The sequence below is a fragment of the Eumetopias jubatus genome, unplaced genomic scaffold, assembly GCF_037043125.1.
Source record: "Eumetopias jubatus isolate StellerSeaLion01/CBP00866 unplaced genomic scaffold, mEumJub1_p1.0 scaffold_3, whole genome shotgun sequence".
Taxonomy (NCBI): Eukaryota; Metazoa; Chordata; class Mammalia; order Carnivora; family Otariidae; genus Eumetopias; species Eumetopias jubatus.
The window spans coordinates 55,874,017-55,898,804 of record NW_028274809.1 but is presented as its reverse complement, the minus strand read 5'-3'; the positions used below and the strand labels follow the sequence as shown (position 1 = coordinate 55,898,804).

At 39.6% G+C, this 24,788-nt stretch overlaps 1 long non-coding RNA gene across 1 annotated transcript in view; it reads right to left on the bottom strand.

Annotated features, from left to right (window-relative positions):
- Window positions 1-1,155: 1,155 nt before the first annotated feature.
- The window catches only part of LOC148164695 (uncharacterized), an 86,704-nt gene continuing 63,071 nt past the window's right edge, over window positions 1,156-24,788 (bottom strand). Inside the window, exon 4 of the long non-coding RNA XR_015767863.1 lies at window positions 1,156-1,273. This is a non-coding gene — a long non-coding RNA (uncharacterized LOC148164695). The remainder of the gene's footprint in view (window positions 1,274-24,788) is intronic.

The window sequence follows — 24,788 nt, the reverse complement described above, 5'->3', positions numbered from 1 at the left end:
TACACAACCTTGTACAAATAACGTTCTATAAACACAGCTTTGGGGCCAAGTCCCTGAACGACCCATCCTGCCACTGAAATTGTATTACACTGTGGTTAAGCTCACCACCTCTGAAACTGTCGGCTTAGATTCAGATTCCAGTTCTGCTACTTACCAACATGACGATCCTGGGCAAGGTGCTGAACTTAGCCAGGGCTCAGTCTTCCCATCTGTAAAACAGGACCTCTGGCACAGGCTTGTGAGAATCCAGTGACTACAGGGCACTAAGTGACTGTGAGAATCCAGTGACTAAGCATGGGGCCTGGCACAGACTCAGCGCTCCACCTGATCTCAGGATAGTAGGTTCAAGCTCCATGTTGGGTGTAGAGATTGCTTAAAAAAAATTATTTCAAATGTGAATGATCCTGTTTGCTCAAAACAAGAGTGCTTAAAGCTGTGGTCCTCTACCCTCACTGTGCCTCAGAATCCCAGGGTGAATTTTAAGAAAAAATCACACATGCCTGGCCCAACCCCACCTAAACCCAGCCCGCCCCCGACTAAGCCACCCTGCCCCGCCCCCCAAGACTCATTCTATTGGTCTCAGGTGGATACAACTTGGCATCCTAGTTTTTTACAAAATCTCCCCAGGTAATTCTCATGAGATTGAGACCCACCTGCTTAAAGAGAGCATTACATTCGGACAAGGTCTGTGTGGTGACCCAGCTCACCAGGAAAAGAAACAGGGTCAGTAAAAAAGAAGTTACTCTGCAACTTGAGGAAAGGATTCCAGGAAGCCCTATCAGGTTTTTAGGACTTGCACTGTTCGCCCCTCGGCCGGGAGGGCCTACACCAGCCCTTCACACCCGCTCCTCTGATCTTGACCCAGCTGCCTGGATTCTAGCCTGAGACCTTCACCTTCACTCCCTCTGGGTCAGCTTCATTCCAGCGCCATCTATCCCTGCTTCAGGCTCTGTCTCCTGCCCTGCCCTGACTTCTCAGTGCCCTTCTGCTGGTTCACCCACATCCTGTTTCTGACCCTGGGCTGGTCCTGGATCCCGATTCTGACCAGAACTAGATGAGACTTTTCCAGGGCCATGGTTCTGAGGAAAAAACAATACAAACCCTTCCCCCCAAAACTGAAGACTAGGGGAGCCAGGGAGGGATGCTCACCTGTTTGAAGACTGCAGAAACCAGGGGTGGCTGGCTGGCTCAGTCTATGGAGCATGCGGCTCTTAATCTTGGGGTTGTGAGTTCAAGCCCCATGTTGGGTATAGAGAGTGCTTAAAAATAAAATCTTAAAAAAAAAAAAAGATTGTAGAAACCAGCCTCTTGGAACTGAGGCTGCCAGCAACTATGCCTCAGGCTTCCCCCTTCCCAGGCCAACTAATTTTGTCAGCAAAATACCTAATAACAGAGAATATTAAACAAATATTACAGTTGTGGGGGCACCTGGGTGGCTCAGTTGGTTAAGCTTCTGCCTTCGGCTCAGGTCATGATCTCAGGGTCCTGGGATTGAGCCCCACATCGGGCTTCCTGCTCAGTGGGGAGTCTGCTTCTCCCTCTCCCTCTGCCTCTCCTCCTGCTTGTGTGTTCTCTCTTTCTCTCAAATAAATACATAAAATCTTTAAAAAAATATTACAATTGTGCTTTTTTTTTAATTTTGAAAATTTATAGCTAAAAGCTCTGGGGTTGACCCAAGAGTTTAGAAAACACTGATTTAAAACTTGCTCTTGGAGCACCTGGGTGGCTCAGTCTTTTTTTTTTTTTTAAAGATTTTATTTATTTATTTAATTGACAGAGAGAAAGAGAGAGACAGCGAGAGAGGGAACAGAAGCAGGGGGAGTGGGAGAGGGAGAAGGAGGCTTCCCACCGAGCAGGGAGCCGGATGCAGGGCTCGATCCCAGGACCCTGGGATCATGACCTGCGCTGAAGGCAGTCGCTTAACCAACTGAGCCATCCAGGCGCCCCAGGTGCCTCAGTCTTAAGCGTCTGCCTTTGGCGCAGGTCATGGTCCCAGGGTCCTGGGATCGAGCCCCTCATCAGGCTCCTTGCTCAGTGGGAGGCCTGCTTCTCCCTCCCCCACTCCCCCTGCTTGTGTTCGCTCTCTCTGTGTGTCTCTCTCTGTCAAATAAATAAATAAAATCTTTAAAAAAATTTTTTTAATTAATAAAAAAGCTTGCTCTTACCAAAAAAAATGTGATATATATACCCAATGGAATATTACTCAGCCAAGAGAAAGGAAGATACCCTCCCATTTGTGACAACATGGATAGACCTTGGGTACATTATGCTAACTGAGATAGACAGAGAAAGACAAGTACTGTTTGATAATCACTTATATCAGCAAGGAGCCTGCTTCTCCCTCTGCCTGCCACTCCCCCTGCTTGTGTGCTCGCTCGCTCTCTGACAGAAAAATAAAATCTTAAAAAAAAAAAAGAGTGAAAGCAAAGAAATCAGTTAAGAAGCTACTGCAGGAATCCAAGCATAAGAAGGTCACAGGTTTGGGTGCCTGGATGGCTCGGTTGGTTGGGCGTCTGCCTTCAGCTCGGGTCATGATCCTGAAGTCCCAGGATCGAGTCCCGCATCAGGCTCCCTGCTCGGTGGGGAGTCTGCTTCTCCCTCTGACGCTCCCCCCCATCATGTGCTCTCTCTCATTCTCTCTCTCTCAAATAAATAAAATCTTTAAAAAAAAAAGAAGGTCACAAGTTGAACTTGGGTGATGACAGTAGATTCAAGAGATATTTTAGAGGTAGAATTAACAAGACTTGCTGATGGATTTGATTAGGTAGGGAAAGAAGGAGGAATCAATCCTAGGTTTCTGGCTGGAACCTCTGGGAAGGACTTTTACTATAATGGAAAGATCAACAAAAACAGAATCTTTGGACAGACCTACTAATGTTCTGGCAAGTACTCAGCAAAAGGAGGAGAGGCAAGTGGAACCACCAGGTAGAAACTACAAGAGTAGTTATCACGTGTGCATTTAAACACTGGAAGAGTCTAGTGCCTAGAGTGGGTCCTCAAACACCAGTGCACCTCCCCAGGTACCCAAACCTTCAGTAATTAGGATATTTGTCAGAGAACAAAGACAGATTCAAGCATGGGAGAAGAAAACAAAGATGCAGGCACAGCAATAGATGGAGCCTGGGGACAAGCCATGAAGCAAGTACTAAGATCCAGGAATCCAGGTCCAGGGTAGAAGGAGAGCAGCACTAAAGGTCCTCTTTTCTCAGATGTATTCTCAGAATCCAGCATAGCGCTTGCCTATGTTATGTGCTCCAGTATTTGTTAAATGGCTTTATTTATTTAATAAGTACTTGTATAATGCTTACTCTGTACCAAGTACCATTCCAAGGGCTTTAAAATATTAACTTGTTTAATCCTCACAACAACCTTACGCAGTAAGAACCATGATTATCCCCATCTTTCAGATGACTTTTACAAAGTTCTCATGTTTTAGCTGCTGCAAAACACTAGTAAATTCAAAGCTGCCACAGAGAGGGTAGATGGTCATTTGTCCTTTCTACTCCTCTCCACTGTATAAATACATACTTTAATGGGCTTGATACCTTAATTTGTCTGAACCTTTTCAAATTGTGTTGTGTTATTTTCTTTGTGGCTGTTTTAAATTTCTCTCTCATACACTCTTCACTAAACACTATGTTTTAAAATCATAAGATGTTACTGTAAATCTCTATTGTTCCCAACTAACTACTGCAAAATATGCATCCACCACATTTTATTCATTCACTCTTTATGGTGGACACATAGGATGCTTCAAACACCCTGCTACCACAACCAAGACTGTGATGAACTTTTTATGCATCCCCTACTGGACTTATGGAAGATTTTATCTGGAATATATATGTAGAAGGGGTCATAGGATACATATAAACTTAATCTAAATACTGACACATTGCTTTCCAGAATGGCTATATAGTCCAGACTCCCATCAACAGTACTCGAGGGCTCCCACCGCCCACATCCTTGCCAATACTTGCTATTATCCACCTTTTACATTCTGCCAGTTGGATGAGTATGAAGCAATAACTTGTATAAATATGCTGTTCTCTGATTACTGATAAATTTCAGCATCTGTTCATATATATTTTTGTTAGATTTGCCAGTATACCCCTCTGAAAATAATCTATTCTTATCTTTTGACCATTTCTCTGTTGGGTTTCTTATTTTCCTCATGTTGATTTGCAGTAGGTCATCGCATATTCTTTATATTAATTATTTGTTGCTTTTAAACATTGAAAATATCTTTTCCCAGCTTATTACCTGTCAGTCAAATGTACCTCCGACCTTTCTACAATTTCTAGGGCAAACAATAGGAACTTTTGATAAAATAACATTCTTTTTTTTTCTTAAGTAGAATGGAGAAATGTGAAGGCTTCAGCTTTCATAATTGTAAAATCATTCCTTCATCAAACTATGAGACACAAAAACTAAGGAGAGAACCTGAAAATAAATAAATTTGATGTTCTAATTCCCAAACAACTAAATTGGTGATTAAGGAATGCTTTTGGCATATTCTATTAATAAGCTGAAGCCATTTTTTATTTACCCCACCTTGTTCCACAAAGGATCTGAGGAAGCTTACAAGAAAACAAGCAATAAAATCGAAAAATATAAATAACCAAAAAATCAGGAACAAGGAAAACACACAGCAGAATAGAAGGTCAAGACCAGGAGGAAACTAAGAATGCAGATATGTAGGCCACAGGGTTCGATAAAATTATTAATGTTGAGCCAAAAATTTGGCTCTGAGCTTCTTGGCAACCAGAGGGAAAAGGGAAAAGGGAATACAATCAGGCACAGTCAACGATATTCTTTGTTGATAAGAAAACATACAAGTTCCTCAGGGGAAGATAAGCTTTTCCTGGCCCCGAGTTCTAAAATAATTTCTCAGGTGGGCTTCATACACGGGACAGTTCCTTCACTGACATTTCTGCGGTCAAAGCAATGTGTCTCATTTCTTGAAACATTTCTGTAAACGCTAATGGCCACCAAACTATATTCTTAAACATGAAAAGTCAGAGACCCTGTCTCTGATCTGCCAGTTAAATGTGAGAGGGAGGAAATGAAGAAGAGAGGAAGACACCAAAGAAAAGTCCATCCAAGGGGTGCCTGGGTGGCTCAGTCATTAAGCGTCTGGCTTCAGCTCAGGTCATGATCCCAGGGTCCTGGGACCAAGTCCCGCATTGGGCTCCTTGCTCGGCGGGAAGGCTGCTCCTTCCTCTCCCACTCCCCCTGCTTGTGTTCCCTCTCTCGCTGTGTCTCTCTCTGTCAAATAAATAAATAAAATCTTTAACAACAACAACAGAAAAAGAAGTCAATCCAAGGGCAAAGCATTCGAGACTTCAATTTAGTTTAAGAGTCAAACCAAAAACATTTGGAAGAATTAACGACATATTAGTTAAGATAACACTAGTTGCTGACATAGAAACCCCTGAAAATCTCAGCTGCTTAACACGGAATTGGGGTATGGATGCCTGGGTGGCTCAGTTGGTTAAGCGACTGCCTTCGGCTCAGGTCTGATCCTGGAGTCCTGGGATCGAGTCCTGCATCGGGCTCCCTGCTGAGCAGGGAGTCTCTTCTCCCTCTGACCCTCCGCCCTCTCATACTCTCTCTCTCTCTATCTCATTCTCTCTCTCAAATAAATTAAAAAAAAAAAAAATCTTTAAAAAAAAAACAACACTAAATTGGGGTAATTTGGGAACAGAAGTTTCTTTCTTCCTTTCTTTTTTCCTTCCTTCCTTCCTTTCATTTTCTTTTTAAGTAGGCTCTAAGCCCAAAGTGGGGCTTACACTTACAACCCTGAGATCAAGAGTCACATGCTCTACTGACTGAGCCAGCCAGGAGCCCCTAGAAATTTGTTTCTTATTCATGTAAAGCCAAAATGAGAACCAGGCTCCTTCCATCTTGAGTCCCCACCATATTCAACATATGGGGAAAGAACAAAGAGGAGCATGCATGGGAGGTTTTTATGGGCCAGGCCCGGAAGCAACAACACATCACTTCTGCTCACATTCCACTGGCTAGAACTTAGAATACTCTCAGCCACAAATTATCAGTTGTGGGGCGCCTGGGTGGCTCAGTCGTCAAGTGTCTGCCTTCGGCTCAGGTCATGATCCCAGGGTCCTGGGATCGAGCCCCGCATCAGGCTCCCTGCTCAGGGGGAAGCCTGCTTCTCCCTCTCCCTCTGCCCCTGCTTGTGTTCCCTCTCTCGCTGTGTCTCTCTCTGTCAAGTAAATAAATAAAATCTTTAACAAAAAAAAAAAAAACAAATTATCAGTTGTGTCTTTCCAATATTTCCTCACAAATAATTTCCTATACCAAGGTTTAGCAAATTACCACATGAAGGCCAAGTCCACCTCACTGCCTATTTTTGCATGGTTCACAAGATAAGAATGAGTTTTCCATTTGTTTAATGTTTGAAAAAGAAATCAAAAGTGGAAGAATAGGGGGCGCCTGGGTGGCTCAGTCATTAAGTGTCTGCCTTCAGCTCAGGTCATGATCTCGGGGTCCTGGGATCGAGCCCTGCATCGGGCTCCCTGCTCCGCGGAGATCCTGCTTCTCCCTCTGCTTGCTGCTCCCCCTGCTTGTGCTCTCTCTCTGATAAATAAATAAATAAATAAATTTAAATAAATTTTAAATAACTAATCATTTTATTATAGAAAGGATACTATTTTTTGAGGATTCTAATGGTGAAAAGGTAGAGGATAAAGGTAAGTGGCTAGGAATCATATTTCATGAAATTATCTCTGAAGAAGTTTATTTATAAGTAGTTTTCTGACGATTCTGTTGGCATAGCCTTCTTTGTTTCTTGATAATTCTAGAGTCAGATCAAGAACAAAGGTAACTCCTTTTTATCAAAATGCCTTATTGACCTAACATTAACTGACAGCATTTCTTTCTACTGAAGTTTCAAAATAGGGAATATGCGCAGCTTGTACCTACACGAGACCAGTTTAAAACTTTAAGAAACAATATACCAACTTATCAAAATAAGCTTAAAAAAAACCTCAACCTTCACGTCAATAGGCATCCCCCTTGAGCAACACGGTGACATAAAAGACAAAGTTTGTCTTTTAGCCACTGTGACTGTAATCGTCCAGAGCACAAAACTCCCAGTCCTGAGGACCCAGTCTCCCTGAGACCAGGATGCCCAAAACTTGGGAATGATCTGAGTGATGATTGTACCAGGATCCAATATCAAACTCTTGCTCTATATAAGAGTAAACCGAGCACAGACTGGGTAAGAGACTTGTCCAGGCCAAACAGCCAGCATTAGAATCCAGCCAACCCATTTCCCACCCTATGCTTCTTCTGTACACCACAATTCATCCCGCTAGGCACTGGCTCTCCGGAGCTATCAGCTTGCAAGCAAGGCTCAAGTAGCTTCCTTCTAAGATAGATAAATTCATGAGGCACCTGGGTCTTTCAGTCAGTTAAGTGCCTGACTCTTGATCTCAGCTCAGGTCTTGATCTCAGGGTCCTGAGTTCAAGCCCCATGTTGGGCTCCACGCTGGACATGGAGCCTACTTAAGAAAAAAAAAAAAAATAGGGGCACCTGGGTGGCTCAGTCAATTAAGCGTCTGCCTTCAGCTCAGGTCATGATCCCAGGGTCCTGGGATGGAACCCCGCATGGGGCTTGGGATCAAGCCCCTGAATCAGGCTCCCTGCTCAGCTTCTCCCTCTCCCTGTGCTGCTCCCCCTGCTTGTGCGCTCTCTGTCAAATGAATAAATAAAATCTTTACAAAAAAAAAAGTAAGTAAATTCAAATTCAAGTCCCATACCACTTACTGCATGAACATCTCCCAGTGAGAACTATAAAGGTCCTGTCAGCTCTGTGGGCCCCAAAGATCCCACAATGCCTTTTTGTAAGAGCTGAGTTTACCTTGACTCTTTGGCCTAAGGCTCAGGTGTCTTTCACCTTTCCCTTCAGGCTGCACTGGTTAACCATGGTTAACCATGGTTCTTTTCTTCCCTTCTCTGGCATCAGCTTTGCAAATCATTCTTCTGTAGTACGCGGGGATGGTTAACGCCAACAAGCACACAACTGCTCAACTGCTGGAGAACAGTGCTGGGCAGCCAGACCCACCACTTTTACCTGAATATTCCAGATTTCTGTGTGAAAGTCCATGATGTGATTGTAGATTTATTTTTGTTAACACAACTATTTTACTAACTAAAACCATGATGAAATTTTGCCGATTTGTAAAGTTTTTTAATTTTTTTTTTTTTTTTAATTCTAAGACATTACAACTTGGGCCACTTCCTCCTGGTAGGTTATTTAGGGGAGAAAAAAATCTCTAATCAACCAAATTTAATATTATTTGGTGTTACTTGACAAAACTAAATAGTAATCTCTTATTTCCCTCTGTTTTTGAATAAGACCAGATCTCAATTTATAGCATTGATTTATTTAAAAATAAAAATAGTAATCTCTCTTTATTCTCTAGTTCCCAATTGTAAAATCTCACTATCTCCAATTAACACTGATTCATTTTAAGCAAAATTGTAGCAACTTTTTATTTTCTCACCCATTCCCATAATGTAAATGTTACTTTAGTGCTTCTTCTACCCCAAATCAGATAGCTGAAGCTCTTTAAAAATCTAGCATGATAGATACCATCAAAATGGGTAAACACTGCAATCCTGATTTTCAAAGTTCTTTTCTAGTAATGACTAATTTTCTTTCTAGAGCTTGAACTGTGATACTTCGAAGTGGTCAGCTCCTGCAGTTTCTGATTTTTTCACCTAGACCTAACCTGTGTTAAAACACAAAATCATGTAGTACGACCTCAAAGGTTGGGGACACAGAATGTAAAGCATCAGGATTAAAAAGTAAAAAGGCAGACATCTTAGGGCACCTGGGGGCTCAATCAGTTAAGCGTCCACCTCTTGATCTCAGCTCAGATCTTGATCTCAGGGTCATGAGTTCAAGCCCCACATTGGGCTCCACACTGGTTACAGAGCTTACTTTAAAAGATTCAGAAAAAGGGGCACCTGGGTGGCTCAGTCGCTGGGTGTCTGCCTTCAGCTCAGGTCATGATCCCAGGGTCCTGGGATTGAGACCCACATCGGGCTCCCCACTCCGCAGGAAGCCTGGTTCTCCCTCTCCCACTCCCTCTGCCCCTGCTTGTGTTCCCTCTCACTGTATCTCTCTCTGTCAAATAAATAAATAAATACTTTAAAAAACAAAATTAAAAAAAACGGCAGAGATCAGATATCTGGATGTTTGGGAGGGTATATAAGTCATCAAGAGATGGGTTTGTTTTTTATTTTTCACAGAGATATTTGAAGTTAGAGTTTTATATGAGTTACAGATAGAAGGGACCATGAAGATCATATAGTCCGACCCTTCTTTAAAAAAAAAAAAAAAAAAAGATCAGCACGTTAGTTTTGGAATTTGATGGCCAGGGCTCAAATCCTGACTCCATCATCTTCCATTCTATGAAGTCGATCAAGTAGACTACCTTCTATATAACTCTATCTTCTATAAAACAGGGTAATAATGAAATTTACCCCATTCGTTTCGTGAAGATTAAACAAAATTATATAGATATGTATTTGGGAGGAACACTCAGGAAGAACCTATCTTTTAGTAAACGCTTGACAAATACTAGATTTTTAAAAAATATGGGTTAAGAAGTTAAGGCCAGGGAGGTTATGTGATTTACTCAGTATGACAACACAGGGAGCGCTGGAATTCCTGGTCTTCCTACTCTACACCAGTGAGTTGACTTTGCCATTTTCTTTCTTACAAATGTTTTGATCCAGTAAATGTTTCGATCTGCTATAAACATTAGCTTAGCTATAAACATTGCCTAGCATTAAAGCAACAGCTGAGTCAAATGCAAGTGTTTTTCTCAAGAATAAAAAAAGAGACTTCCACAGGTATGGATGCAACTTGCAGAGAGTTTTCTAATTGAAGGCACTTCTATAATACTGCCCACATTTTCACAGCAATTTATGGTGACTTTGCTGTTTTTCCCATTAGTTGCTACTCTTCCTGTCCTGTGAGAAGCGGGATTAGTACTATCCCTACTTACAAAAATGGAAGCTGGAGAACAGACTTGATCACAGAAACCAATCTCCCTATAAGCCTGTACTTTTATGAAATGACACAAAGATTTAGCTAGATTTATCAACTTCTTCCAGGAAATGTAAACATTTAAATTTTTATTTCTTCTGTATATAGGACTAACTCCAGGGGGAAAAAAATCCAATTTGTATGTCACAAAAGATCAAATGAAGCCAAACAAGTCTTCTAGAATAAATTTGAGACAGAAAGTAATTCCATTATCACCACCAGAGTAACATGCCCTGGTTTAATAGTAATTTTTTAAATCTTAGGCCATCTCATACACAAAAGAAATGCAAATAAGCTATATTTTGTTTTAATCTGGTGATGAAAGGAAAAGGGACTATAAACTCACCCAACTTTTAATAGTTTAAAAGAGGATTTTAAAACCTTTCATAGGCAAGTGTCCAGATACCAGGGTATCTATTACAATGTTGTTTGTATAATGTGTAAAATAGACCACAGGGGTGCCTGGGTGGCTCAGTCCATTAAGCGTCTACCTTCAGCTCAGGTCATGATCCCGGAGTCCTGGGATTGAGCCCCACATCAGGCTCCCTGCTCAGTGGAGAGTCTGCTTCTCCTTCTCCTCCTGCCCCTCCCTGCCACTCATGCTCTCTCTCTCTCTCACTCACTCGCTCACTCTCAAATAAATAATTAGAAAATAATAAAAATAAAGTAGACAATAATTTAAATACCCAATAAGGGGAGGACAGTAAAGAAATTATGGCATATCACTATCGTGGAATATTATACAACCATCAACACTGATGATAAGGCATATATCCATCATGTAAAAATGTTATATTAATGAGAAAAAAGCAATTATGAATAGTAATTTGTTATGGTCACATTTTGATAAAAATCTAAGTGAAAAACATACACCATATGCATAGGAATACATAAAAAGGAAAGGTTGGAAAAACACACATCAAAATAAAAATAAGGTTTATTTCTGGGTAGTAGAATTATTTTCTTTTTTATATTTTCTAACTGTTTAATATGTTTCACTTGCTAAAAAGAGGAATAAAGTTTAGGATGCCTGGGTGGCTCAGTCGGTTAAGCATCTGCCTTTGACTCAGGTCATGATCCCAGGGTCCTAGGATTGAGTCCTGCACTGGGCTCTGGGCTCAGTGGGGAACATGCTTCTCCCTCTCCCATCCCCCCGTGCTTGTGCTCTCTCTCTTTCTCTCTGACAAATAAATAAATAAAATCTTTTTAAAAAATAAATAAAAGCAGAAGCAGAACTAAGACCAAAACACAAAGGTTCAGAATTTCAATTCCCATTACTAAAGTTCATTAATTCAATAAATAGTTACTATGCAGCTAGAATTTAAGCAGCGTAAGGATAAGTCATAAACAGATCCTACTCTCAGAGCCACAGCTACTAAGAGAATAAAGAATCTACTTGAATTAAAAAAGAGATAGTGCCACAGAAAGGTTTGTGTGAAGGAAAGCTTTCTTTTTACTCAGGGAATTAAGGAAGTATCATTAAACAAACAAACAAAAAAGAACACAACAGAGGTTTGATATTGGAAAGCTGAATTTGTATGGTTATATGATGTGTGTTACCTGAGGAAAATGAACTCTGTATAGTTTTAGGTGAAAAAAAAACAAGTTTTGGTGTGCCTGGGTGGCTCAGTCATGATTCCAGGGTCCTGGGATCGAGTCCCGCATCGGGCTCCCTGCTCGGTGGGAAGTCTGCTTCTCCCTCTCCCTCTCCCTCTGCTCATGTGCTCTCTCTCTCCTTCTCTGTCAAATAAATAAAATCTTAAAAAAAAAAAAACAAGTTTCAAAATAATATGTGTGTTTAATAAACACATATATCTCAGAAACCTATAGGCCAAAATGTTAAAATGGTATCTCTAGATAGGGAAATCACAGGTTTGTTTTTTTCAATCATTTTGTTATCTACCATGTCCTATCCTACTACAATAAACCTAAAGAGTGTATTACAATCAGTAAATGTGGAAAACCTGCCCATCGTGACCAAATAAAAGCTTGCATCATGCCATGATTAGTGCAGACTACGAAGGAACTAATGTTGGCATGTGATAGATTGTGACCAGGATACAGGACCTGCTGCGTTTTCTGACATACCTGGTTCTGACTTTCTCCATCTGACAAATTGAATGAGTGGTACAAAATTATCATCTCTACTTCAGTGTAACATTCGGAGAACTAAGTAGAGGTCTACAAACTGAGAAAAGGATCAAAATAACCAGAACTTGTATGTTCACGATTATATGACCATGAATCATCAGCAGGACTTCACAAAGAACTGGTTGCGTCTGGGGACGATAGCATCAGCTTCTAACACAGGAAAGTAGCAGGCCTGGCAGATCACAGAACTTAAGCTGATAAAAACCTAGCTTGACTTTAGGAAGGCTTTAGATCCTGTCCTATAAGACATGCTGGGAAAATATGAACAGGAGCAGACAACCCTTCACCAGCTAACTACAGCCTGATAGGGAAGCAGTAAGCTAAAACACTCGAATTTAGGAGATCAACCACAAATAGTGTTTTGTAACATCAGACCAAACAACAAAGAGATATGCCAAAAAGGGTGTTGAGAAGGGAAAACGACAAGTTAAGATGAAACAGTATAAATCACCAGAAACAAAATTCAGAATTAAACTTAGTAAGAAAAATGTGCTCCAAACATATCTTGATTGTGGGAGATAGAGAATTAGAAATGATTTGGATAGAAGTCTGACTTACCAATAGGCATTGCAATAGCGTTAGACCAGTGTTCTGACGTGGCTATGGAATCAGGGCTGTAACATACAAATGCACGTGGTACACACCCACATTAGCATTTACCACACGGTGCTGTCATTATTTGTTGGCAAGTCTTGCTCTCCCTCAGTTGTTTTTTTTTTTTCTTTGCTGTATTTCCAGCACCTAGCAGAGCCTGGCAAGAGGAGTCTTTCAATAAATCTTTAAGAATGAATGAGATCATCCTCCCATCTTCCTCAGGATACCCCAATAAAGCACTAAGTTCACTCTTGGCTCTATATTTAAAGATGGATATGAATAATTTTCTGACCATTCAGGGGAGAACTTAGAAATGCTGAGAGGTCAGTAAACGAGAACAGGATTATCAGTTTATCGAACTGGATTCTTCAATTTATGGAAGAGAAAGCTGGGGTGTATTAGTTACAATGCTCAAATTCTGAAGAAATCTGACAAAAGAGACATCTTTTTCTACTAAAAATGTCCCCAAATGGATGAGTAAGAAGCCCAGATTAGAGAAATGGACCATTAAATGTTGTAATGGAGACTAACATCATCAACAACGACAAAGTTAAAATACATTTTACTAAATGTTTTCACAAAAGAGCCGGCTCCTCAGCTCCACTGATGAGAGTGGTATGTGAACCCTTGTCAGTTAAGGAGCTGACCTCTCAAAAGCAAGCCCCTTCCAGAGCCAGAACCCCACAATTTCATGATAAATAAGAATAATCAGACATCATCAGGTTTGCATGAAAATGCAAAACCCAATTTTATTTTTATGATATTTATGTTGAATGCATCATAGAGGTCTATATCAACAGAATATAAAATATAGTGTGGGTAGATAGGAAGTAGATTTCTGCAAAGTCCCCATACTTATCTCTTCATGTATATTTGCATATATTTCTATGTTTTAAAAATTAGCTGGTTATTTAGTAATTCAGAATGCTCTAAATGACACCTGATATCGAATATAATTATTTCAGTTTCAAAATGCATGACCTTTGTACCTAATGTGTTCAGTATACCCAGTAATATATGGTTGTAGGGAGAAATTGTGAGAAAACAACCCAACTCTTGTTGATTCATCTGATGTATTTATTGAATATTATATTGTTCTATTCTTTGGCCATTGTTTTTATTTGCAATACATAACTGTTCTAATAATCCACCATAAAGAACTGCCACCATAAAGAACCTTTGGATTTCTTCTCCTTTCCAAATAACAGTGAAAGGGTTCCCCAAACCTACTGATTTAGCACCAAATTTAAATAAGCGCAGAGACACTCTCACTTTTCACATTGAGTAGAACAAGGTCAGATTGGGCATATTCCAAATGTAAAGGCTTAATTAGACTAATTCTTTCATGATAATAATGTATATTTAAGATAGCCACTAAAAATTGTCAATGCTAATTTAGTAGATCAATTCCATTAAATGCCTTGAACTTTTCACCACTTGCTAATCTCATTTATTAAAGCTGCTGTTTTTGTTGAAAATCTGAAGCTGTAACTTAATATCAAATTACAACAATTCCAGCCAGATCTAAAAAATATTTCTTTATATGTGAAATATAACCTTAAAGGATCTTAAGTTGTGTTCAATTATAAGATTCTAGCCATAAAATTTCCTGCAACCAAAATGCAGAGAGATCCTATGAGTCTACTGGCAATTAGCGCTATTGTAAGAAGCGTGCACCAGTGTTTCTATTTCAGAAATACATGTTTCTGCTGTCTGGAGCAAAGCTTTAACATCTGTGATTATTGATTATAGACCAATCTCCATATAACTATGTGGTTCGGATTTTTATACCAAACACCATGTCATTTAGGTAATAGTTCAATTCAGATCAATAAAAATGTCAAGATTTTGCTCAACATTCTGATGAACAACTTAAGCAATATCACTCCTCAAGGTAAAAATAATAATATATCTGTTAATTAGCTAAGGAAGAATTTGGAGAGAAGAGACTCCATGCCACGATCACATAGCCAACGATGTGTAACATTTGTTTGGAACTAGACTTCCAAAGCTATTTTTATTCCCCATGATTTACCACCAGTATCCTCTGGGTGATAGTGGAGGAAACAGATGCTGGGAATCTCTCTCTGCTCAGTTCCTGAGAGGAGAATTCTGACTCACAGCCCTGCCAGCTCCCTGCTTTGTACTCACATGCCGAGGGTGGCGGAGTGAAACGTAAATGACTGCCTGATTTCCAGTCTCCCACTGCCAGTTTCCTCAAAGTTTCCACTTACGCATTTGACTCCTTTACCAACTTCGTTTGAAGTTCTCATTCCAAAATCCTGAACGGCATGTTCCCAGGATACATTCAATTTTTTTTTTAATTCATTCAGTGGGGATTTTCCAACTGAAATAAAAAAATAAATTGAAACTGGGGAGTGGGCGTTCTTTTGGGGGGAGGAGTTTTTCTTTCACCGTTGACTGGGAGTACTGATTTCCGCAGAGGGAAGGTGCAGGGGAAAAAGAAATTGAAAAATATTCCCTGACAAGCTCCAAGCACACTTTCTTATGGAGAACCATAAACCTTACCAAAGTTTCCTGGACCCTGTTATTTATTGTGAACAGATTTGAACTAAAATAGATCTGCATCTATTTGGAGATTATATTTAAATTGTTAATAAAAAATTAATGTTTATTAAATTTCCACAAAGCTTAGAGCCTTATTCTTTCTTAATGCATCTAAGCTAACAAGAATATAAGGGAGGAGGGGGGAATCTATGCAGCTTAAATACCTTTCATAATGGATTTATAACAGAAGTGTGTTACAGATTGAGAACTCAGTTTCACAAGGCAACAGTTTCTATTAAAACTACTATTTTATGGAGAAATTAAATTCACTGGCCAGTCTATGTTTTTACAAAGCTTTTTTTTAAAAACCTACTTTATTTGAAACAATAGGACCTATATAGGGGACTTTTACAATTTAATTTTATGTAAACCAATGGGTTTCCTTATCAAGCACCACTGAATTACCTAAAAGTTTACTTATTAATCCTGTTATTTAGTGTTTAATAATAGCCTAGAATAATTGACTTAGGCTACTTTTACTTTAGAAAACTTAGCAATTGTTATTGCATTTCAGATAAAATGAGTTTAAGCGGATGAATTAGGCCTCACAACATAACTGCAACAACTTCTGTTGGTGTGTCTATGTGACACTGAGGCGCAAAGTCAATTTACTAATCTAATGGAAATCTATCCTTTGGGGTGGGAGGGTTATTAGCATAAAGATCAAGCAAACCACCTAAAGACTAAATTATTGCTTTTCCTTCATAAAGACATCTAACCACACTCAAGGTCACAACCATATGATTCTTCTCTGTGGGAGACCCCACTGGTAGATTGGGCACAAAATCACTACCACCAAATAAATATTTCTTCCTAGCCACACACATACACACACAATATATATATATATATATATATATATATATATATATATATATACCGTGCCAAATTAGTAACATTCTATTGGAAAATGAGGCAATTTGAATGAGGAAAACTACTTTATGAAAAAACGTGGTGAGATGCCCACACTGAGCAGAGAAACTTAAAATGCAAGAGATCCTCCAGTGGAAAATCATCCCAAACCGCTACACAACAAGCAAAAAGTCAACATAAAAATTTTGACTTAAAAAAATCCACTTGCCAATAATATTTGCACAGACATTAAATGAACACCGCACACACACACACGAAAAATGTATATGATGCTGAAAACTCCTTTCGTACCTCCAACAAATAACGGATGCTTAACAGTTTACACTCTTGGGCTCAGTGTATGTACAAAAACACCAAAATAACCAATCAACTTAATCAGACATTTGAGCAAAGAAAGTCAAACATCTGGGTGACCCAAACAACTCTTTGGCCACCCAGACAAAGAGAGAAACTCACCACTTTACGTACAAATGACAAAAGACAGGGTCAGCAATATGTTCATGGGGACACAGACAGGAGCAGGGGTAAATTTTTTTAATGAATACATCAAATCTGGTATATGAATCACAAAACTAAAATCCGTCCAATATACTCAAATACAGCTGCCTAATCTAAAAGTCCCAGTCTCAGCACCAACAGAGATAAAACATACTCATTTTAATGATCCCTGATGCCGTCAAATGGCCTAATAAGTGTAATATTGAAGATCAATTCTATAGCATCTCAAGGGTTAAGTTCTGTGTTGTGAATAATTTTGAGACAGTATTCTAGTAAGAACCAGGCTTAGGCTGGTTCAGCAAGAGGAACGGTTCCATAATGAGGCTTGGCCTGGCCCAGTCCCAGTAGAATTAATTTTGTGCCGTAGAACACCTAGATAAATTAGTTTTGCTTTAAATATTGAGTCCTAAAAGAGTTAAAAGAGGGAGAATATCAATCAATAATTTTTAGATTAACTAGTTTGTATATGACAAAACAAAATTAACTTTGGCATTATAACCCCTTCTTCTGGCATTTCAGATGAACCCCAAGTTTAAAATAATTGGAGATTTAAAAACCAACCAAACATGTGCATTTGCCTCTTGGCACAGAATACTAACTCACTGCTTGGTTTGTTAAAAGAAAAGATTACTCATACATTTTGCAAAATGACAAGTATGGTTCTTATTTTTAGTTATTAAAATCGTGCCTGAGAATTAAGACTTCTGAAAATATACAGAAATATATTTTGTAGGGTTTTTTTAATGGAAACACTGAAGCAGTTAAGCTTTAAAAGTAAGTGGAAAGATAATATCTCAGTTAACAATGTTAGATTCTCAAAATTATATTTTAATTGATTATTCCCCTCATGTCTACCCAATTATTTCCCTTTATAAAATTGATTTCTATGGAAATATTTGTGCGGAATTAAAATCATGTCTACAGATGGCAACAAATTTAAGCTAAAACTCCCTTGTGTCCTAATGGCTTTTTCTGGTTAAATGCCTACCAAAAGGTAAGTATAAGATTTATTTCCACGGGAGATGAAATCAGGCTTTTAACCTGGCCAATTGCCCATATAAACAATCTTCAGTGTTATTTGGTCATCATTTGGTAATTAAAATGGCAAATCACAACCATGCTGAATTTACATCCATGTGCCAAAAAGTTATTTAGCAGATAACTAGAGACAGAGGAAGTGTCTCTTTAACAGATTCTTTTAAGAATACAGCTACAGGAAGCACCCGCCTTTCAGTCATAAAAAACAAGAAGCAGTTGAACAGTGGCACCCAGAGGTGAAAAGTATATTACTTCTAGAGATTTATATGGTTAACCATCGTCTGGTTTTCAGATATCCTTTTTGTCACCTCCAGATTTTTTTTACTAGTAATGTACCAGAAATAATTTTTTCTCAGTTACATATTGAAATACCATCATTTAATGAAGAAAAATAAATGTCTTCGTTTTGAAAAAGTACTTTCCTTCTGGATTACATTGCATATCAATTCCGCCCCCCCCAAAAACACAATAAGCAAACCAACTGAACACCAGGCAAAATACTTCCCAGAATGGAATATAAAGCCCACTCGTCTACTTCTAGCCCAACCAACATTATTAGCAAAAAATTTTTTTCAGAAATAGTTCTGTTGACTGCTACACAATTTCCATATGCCCCATAGTACCTTTTTTCTAAAAACGTTTATTTGAACTATTATATAGCCCTGAACCCAAATTATGAGCCTGAGGAGATGTTAAGAATTTTCTGCCGAACCCTCCCATTATCATGACAGCAGAAGGTGAGGACAGAATAAGAGCTGGGCAAGTACAGTAAAGGAAACAAGAGTACTGTTTTATTCCACAGGAACTTTAAAAATAACAAAATCTACGTTGACCAAAATTAATATGAACCTACAATTTTTTAATTAAAGAGGCTCCAAAACTTTTAACCTGCCAACTAGCAGCTGCATGAAGCATTTGACTGGTGCTGAGTTTCTAAAATAACTGCAGGAAAAAAACACCTCCTTCTGAATATAATCACCTTCGGGAGCTCAAATAAACCTTAGTTTGTGGGGCCAGAGCAGGTCAGGTTTTTTAAGAGCCTCAGAAGAAGAGTCTTCTGCTCTTGAGCTGAAATGCACACATGTACTGTAGCAGAGAGGGTTTTCCCAGCTGGTTATGCCTAACCCATCACGGATTTTCATCTATGAACTGTGTTTCCATTACCTTTTGTCAGATGTTTTCTCCAAGATTCCACTGCTTCTTTTTAATCACCTAAGAAGCAACACTGATGTGACAAGCTCCAGAATGAGGTTCATTCTTTCTGATCTGCATCTTAAGCCTAATGAAGAGAAATGGGCTCCCATAAACTTAAAAGAGGCAGGGAAATGCTGCCAAAGTCATTATCCACTACTCTGAATTAGAAAGAAGAGATGTGGAGGGGCGCCTGGGTGGCTCAGTCGTTAAGCGTCTGCCTTCGGCTCAGGTCATGATCTCAGGGTCCTGAGATCGAGCCCCGCATCGGGCTCCCTGCTCGGCGGGAAGCCTGCTTCTCCCTCTCCCACTCCCCCTGCTTGTGTTCCCTCTCTCGCTATGTCTCTCTCTCTGTCAAATAAATAAATGAAATCTTTAAAAAAAAAAAGAAAGAAGAGGTGTCCCTTTCTAGGAGAATATTAATAAAGTATAAAATGATTTTATAAAGCCTTCAGCGTTTCATTTGTGAAATAAAGGCAATTCTCCAGTGCCATTCAAAAGAAAAACAAAACACTTCATCTCCTACTATCTGAAATCTACATCAGAATATATCCTCGATTTTGCATCTCAAGCAGAGCGTTCAATTATCTGACAGAATGAGAGAGGATTATGCTTGCATGAAAAGCTAATACTAAGATCTCTTCCTCTTTCTTGTCCATCTTCTTGTCCCTTTATCCCTTCTCCACAAATAGCAGGGTCGTTGCCTAAATCAGTATTTTGGCATTAAGGAGTAGCTTCTATGTAGCTTCTAAGTCGCCAGCATGCAATTTACCCGCGAACAGGCTGTGAACTGCAGCTAAATAAATGCCTGTCTGCCCGCTGCCTGTGGCTAAGTCTCTTGAGGCAAAATTGCAGGCATTCTCGGACTCAAACCACATCGTTGCCCATATTTGGTGATTCCATTACAGTAACAGTGTGAAGGAGCTTACAGCATTTTGGCTTACAACATTTGGAGCAGATCTTTAGGAAGCTGCTGCACACGGATCTTATTGATCTCTCCAGCCATTCTTAGAAAATCCACCGCTGTTCCCAGGACCTGCGCCCCACGGAGGCAAGACGCCGCGGTAGATTTGGGCGCCATCTAGTGGACACCATGGATCTGGGGGAGTCGGCAAGAGATTGGGGGGTTGTGTTAAGATTCTGGGAATAATTCCTACAACGTACTTGTAAAAAAATGTTTTGCCTCAAACAACAATCAAAGCACTGGGAAAGGAGGCTTATCTAAAAACAAAGGAGGGGCACCTGGGTGGCTCAGTCAGTTGAGCGTCTGCCTTGGGCTCAGGTCATGATCCCAGCGTCCTGGGATGGAGCCCCACATCGGCTCCGTGCTCAGTGGGGAGCCTGCTTCTCCCTCTTCCTCTGTTCTTGTGCTTTCTCTCACTCTCTCTGTCAAATAAATAAATAAAATCTTTGAAAAAATAAAAACAAAGGAAAAGAAGAATATATATTAACTCAAATGACTCTTAAAGGAATTTCACCACTGGTTTTTCAATATGAATTTTTAAGTCTCCGAAATGTCAAATGTGCTTCATTATTTATATATTTATTATGAGAAGGAAAATATGAAAAGTTTATTTTGCCAAAATATTACCATTTTCTCTTTCCTATAATGTGCCAAAATGGACACTGTACGATTACATGTTAACTTTAAGTGTTTATGATTCAGTAAGGCAATTCAAATGGAACTGAATCCTTATTTTTCCTAACATCTAATAAATATATGCTTAAAGATGCTGCTTATAAAATATTCCACCAACTATTTCTCCCTTCTTCACCCGAATACCATCTATTCCTAACATCTCCCAAAAGAGATGTTCTTTGCACACACATACCTTCTGGATGAAAGACCTTCAACTTTCTTCTTGGCCACGTTGTGTCAATTACTCAGTCTAAGATTAAATTCAAAATACAACTCCTGGAAAGCTGTACCCCTGGCTGATCCAGATTACTTTTTACTTTATGTTACCAATCATGTCTTTATTTTTTTATCGAAGTATAATTGCCATATGTTATATTAGCTTTAGGTGTACAACATAGTGATTCAACAATTCTGTACATCACGTGGTGCTCACCACGGTAAGTGTACTCACCATCTGTCCTCATATGTGATTACAGTATTATTGACTGCATTCCCTATGCTGTTCTTTTTAAAATTTTTTTATTGAAACATAATTAACATACAATGTTACATTAGTTTCAGGTGTACGACATCCCAACATGCCTTATTTAACCGTTGCCACTTGTCTGTGATTTCCTAATTGCTTATCTCCACAAACAGTACTTTTGTATGACCCACAGCCTCTACCACAGTCCAGGAGCCTATTGTATTGAATACAAAGCCGTGACATTAAGTAGATGACTGTCTCTGTTAAGATCTGTTAATAAATACTCTCGTTATTCTACCCTTTCTGTTGGGCTAAATATATCAACAATAACTAACTTTATTGAGCCTTACTAAAGCAGGCCTGTAAGTACTCATAATTTTCTTATTGGATGCTCACAACAGCCTTATGAAAAAAGTACTACTACCATCCTTATCGTATAGTTCAGGAGAGCCGAGTCTGAAAGGTTAAGAAATTCATCCAGCTGACATGGGTAGTAAGAGGTAGAGCAGGAACCTGATTTCAGCCTATCTCCAGAACCTGGACTCAGACCCACCCTGCTACACATTGTCTGCCTTCTATGTTGTTACTAAATATATGACACATTCTGATCTTATTACTGGTTGTATTATATTTCAATGATTCATGTTATACAAACTAAATAGTTATTATTTTATCCCATGTAAAACCAGTTATTTTAAATAGCTGCTAAAATTATTCAAGTTGTTCATATTTTTTACCATGTTTGTTCTTCAAAGAATGAGCTTACTATAATTAAAAGACTTGTACAGAGGAAGGAAAAGAAATTACTTTGCTGATCAAAGGACTGATGTAGGAAAATATGCAAGCTGACTGCATTTAGCTAAGATTGCAACAATGAAGTGGAAAAGCTAGGGGAAATGGGGGATCTGGTAATAACTCTTTCTTTGTTTTTTCAGTTCACCTGACCTCTTTAAACATTTTAATTTAGAAATGCTCCTCACAGTCCTCAGGCTTGGCCTCATGAGTAAGCAAATCAGGAACCCGACAGGAGCCACCTGCGGGGTTTCATTTCAAGAAAATTAGAAAGAGCTCCCACCCCCCTAAAATGTTTAAAGATATTTAAAATTGCATTCTGAGAGCATCCTGCCTTTGACTTAACCGAAAAAGGGACAACATTGGTCATTATTGCTCAAAACTGGAAATAACCCACATGTCCCTAGACAATAAAACAGATAATATGGTAAATTCATACAATGAAACATTATTCAGCATTGAAAATGAATGCACTCATACCACACACAACACAAAATATAATTTTTTATAAACACTCTATTTTTGGGGGTGCCTGGGTGGCTCAGTCATTAAGCGTCTGCCTTCGGCTCAGGTCATGATCTCAGGGTCCTGGGATCGAGCCCCGCGTCGGGCTCCCTGCTCCGCGGGGAGCCTGCTTCTCCCTCTCCCACTCCCCCTGCTTGTGTTACCTCTCTCGCTGTGTCTCTGCCAAATAAATAAATACAATCTTTTCAAAAAATTAAAAAAATTTTTAAAAATTGTATTTTTTAAAGTCTAGGGTTTTTTTTAAGTAAACTCTACCCCCAACATGGGGCCTGAACTCACAACCCCAAGATCAAGAATCACATGCTCTATGAACTGAGGCAGTCAGGCACCCCAACACAAAAGATAATTTTAAGCAAAAGAAGCAAGACACAGAAAAATACACACAATTCCACCTACATAAAGTGCCCGAACAGGCAAAACTAAACTATTGTTTAGGGATGCATCACTCAGATTGGGAAACGACAGAGAAACATAAGGTAATAATGCCACCAAAGCTGGGCTAGTGGCTGCCTCAGGGAAGAAGGAAAAACAGGAAGGGAGACACAGGCAATTTCTGGAGGTCTGGTGATGCTTCCTCAAACTGTCTGCTCATGTTATGTTCACTTTTCTATTTGAAAGTTATATTTTACAATAAAAAATGTAGAATAAGCACATCTAATGATCAGTCCAAAAACGCATCAGGAAAAAGAACACATTAAGCTTTATCCATCATTTATGCAGATTTGCAAGGAGAGGGAAAAAGAGTAGGCATGAAGACTCTAAATTCTAGAAGAAGGCAGTGGTTGGATTGTGAGCTCAAGAAGCAGACACACTTGGATTTGAACTAGAGGCCTGCTACTTGCCAACTCTGGGCCTTGGGCTGGTGTATAAGCCTCTCAAACTCTTCACTCTCTCCACCTATGAAACAAAAATCACAGAAGGGCCTCTATCACAAGGTCATTATGAGGCTCCCACAGTGCACTGGTTTTCGTTAATTGCCTGGTAAGTGGTTTTTTTGTTTCTTTCTTTCTTTCTCTGAGACTGGGGATAGAGGAAATCTCCACAAGGAGTAGAAAAGGAGAAAACGCAGAGACTGCCCTCACTATATTTCCTTTACACTCATCCCTGGGTGACGACTCAACCCCACCAGCTTCAAGAACCACTCACCTGAGACGGCTCTAGTAAGAGTCGCCAGGGACCTTCTTGGAACCCAACAAACATCTTTTCTTGACATCGTTGGACACTGTTCCTGAGCTGTCCTCTTCTCACCGAAGTCCTGCCACTTGTCAGGCCCTTGTCATTTCCCTCCTGTCCTCCCCCAGCCGCCTACATGGTCCTCGCTATTGGACCCCTCCCCAATCCTTTCCCCACACTTTAGCCAGAGTGCTTATCCTAAAAGTAGATCTCATCATGCCTCTCCCCTAGAGCCTTCATATGAACCTCTATGATCCTCAGCCCTGGAGAACCTGGTCTGTCTGTCTGTCCATCTTCAGGCTCATCTATTGCTATGCTAACCCACCCAAACTCCTTTGGACCTTCTGGCCTTTATTCCACCTGCTCTCTCGGCCTCACCCTTCACCATATTGTCTGCCTCACTTGTATATCTTCAAAACTCAGGACAAGTCTACCTACCATCCACCTTTTCTAGATTACATACCTTCTTTGGTCATCAGTACAATTCCTGATCATTCTTAAGCTACTGCACTATTTGTGTGATGGTCTATATCCTCATAAGGCTGTACACTCCTCAACGGTGGACACTGTTTCTTACCTTTGTACACCACCACCCATCACAGTGACCAACAAAATCCTGCTTAAGTGAATTAATGATGAACTGGGCAAATAATCAATGCTTACCTCACAGTGTTACGGGACTGCTCTACCATCGCTTCTACTGTAATCGCTCTCTCACTCTTTCTACAAGGGAAGAGAGTAATGTTCCATATCCTTGGCCCTTAAACCCTGCCTTCTAGCATTTCTTGGTCTTGTCATAATTATTATATTTTTCCACCTGATATTTAACTAATCAAAAACTTTACAAGTAAATTTACAAGTAAATTAAACTATCTGATCTTGTTCAATGTACAGTGAGTATAAATGGAGAGCCATGGGTTAAAATCCTAGCTCTACCAATAACTAGCTGTGGGATCTTGAATAAGTCATCCACTTCCAAGTTTGTTTTTCCCTCTAAAATGAGGGTAAAAATATCTCCCCCTACCTCACCCCACCCCCGCCGGCTTGTGAGGCTAATGAACTACATTGTACATAAAGCACTTAGCACATTGTTTAGAACAAGTATGTAATAGGCATTATCTTTATTATTAATGCACAATTAAGACACTTGTGCCCTTTGCAAACTATAATTTGTTAACCATTCATTATAGTGCTCTCTG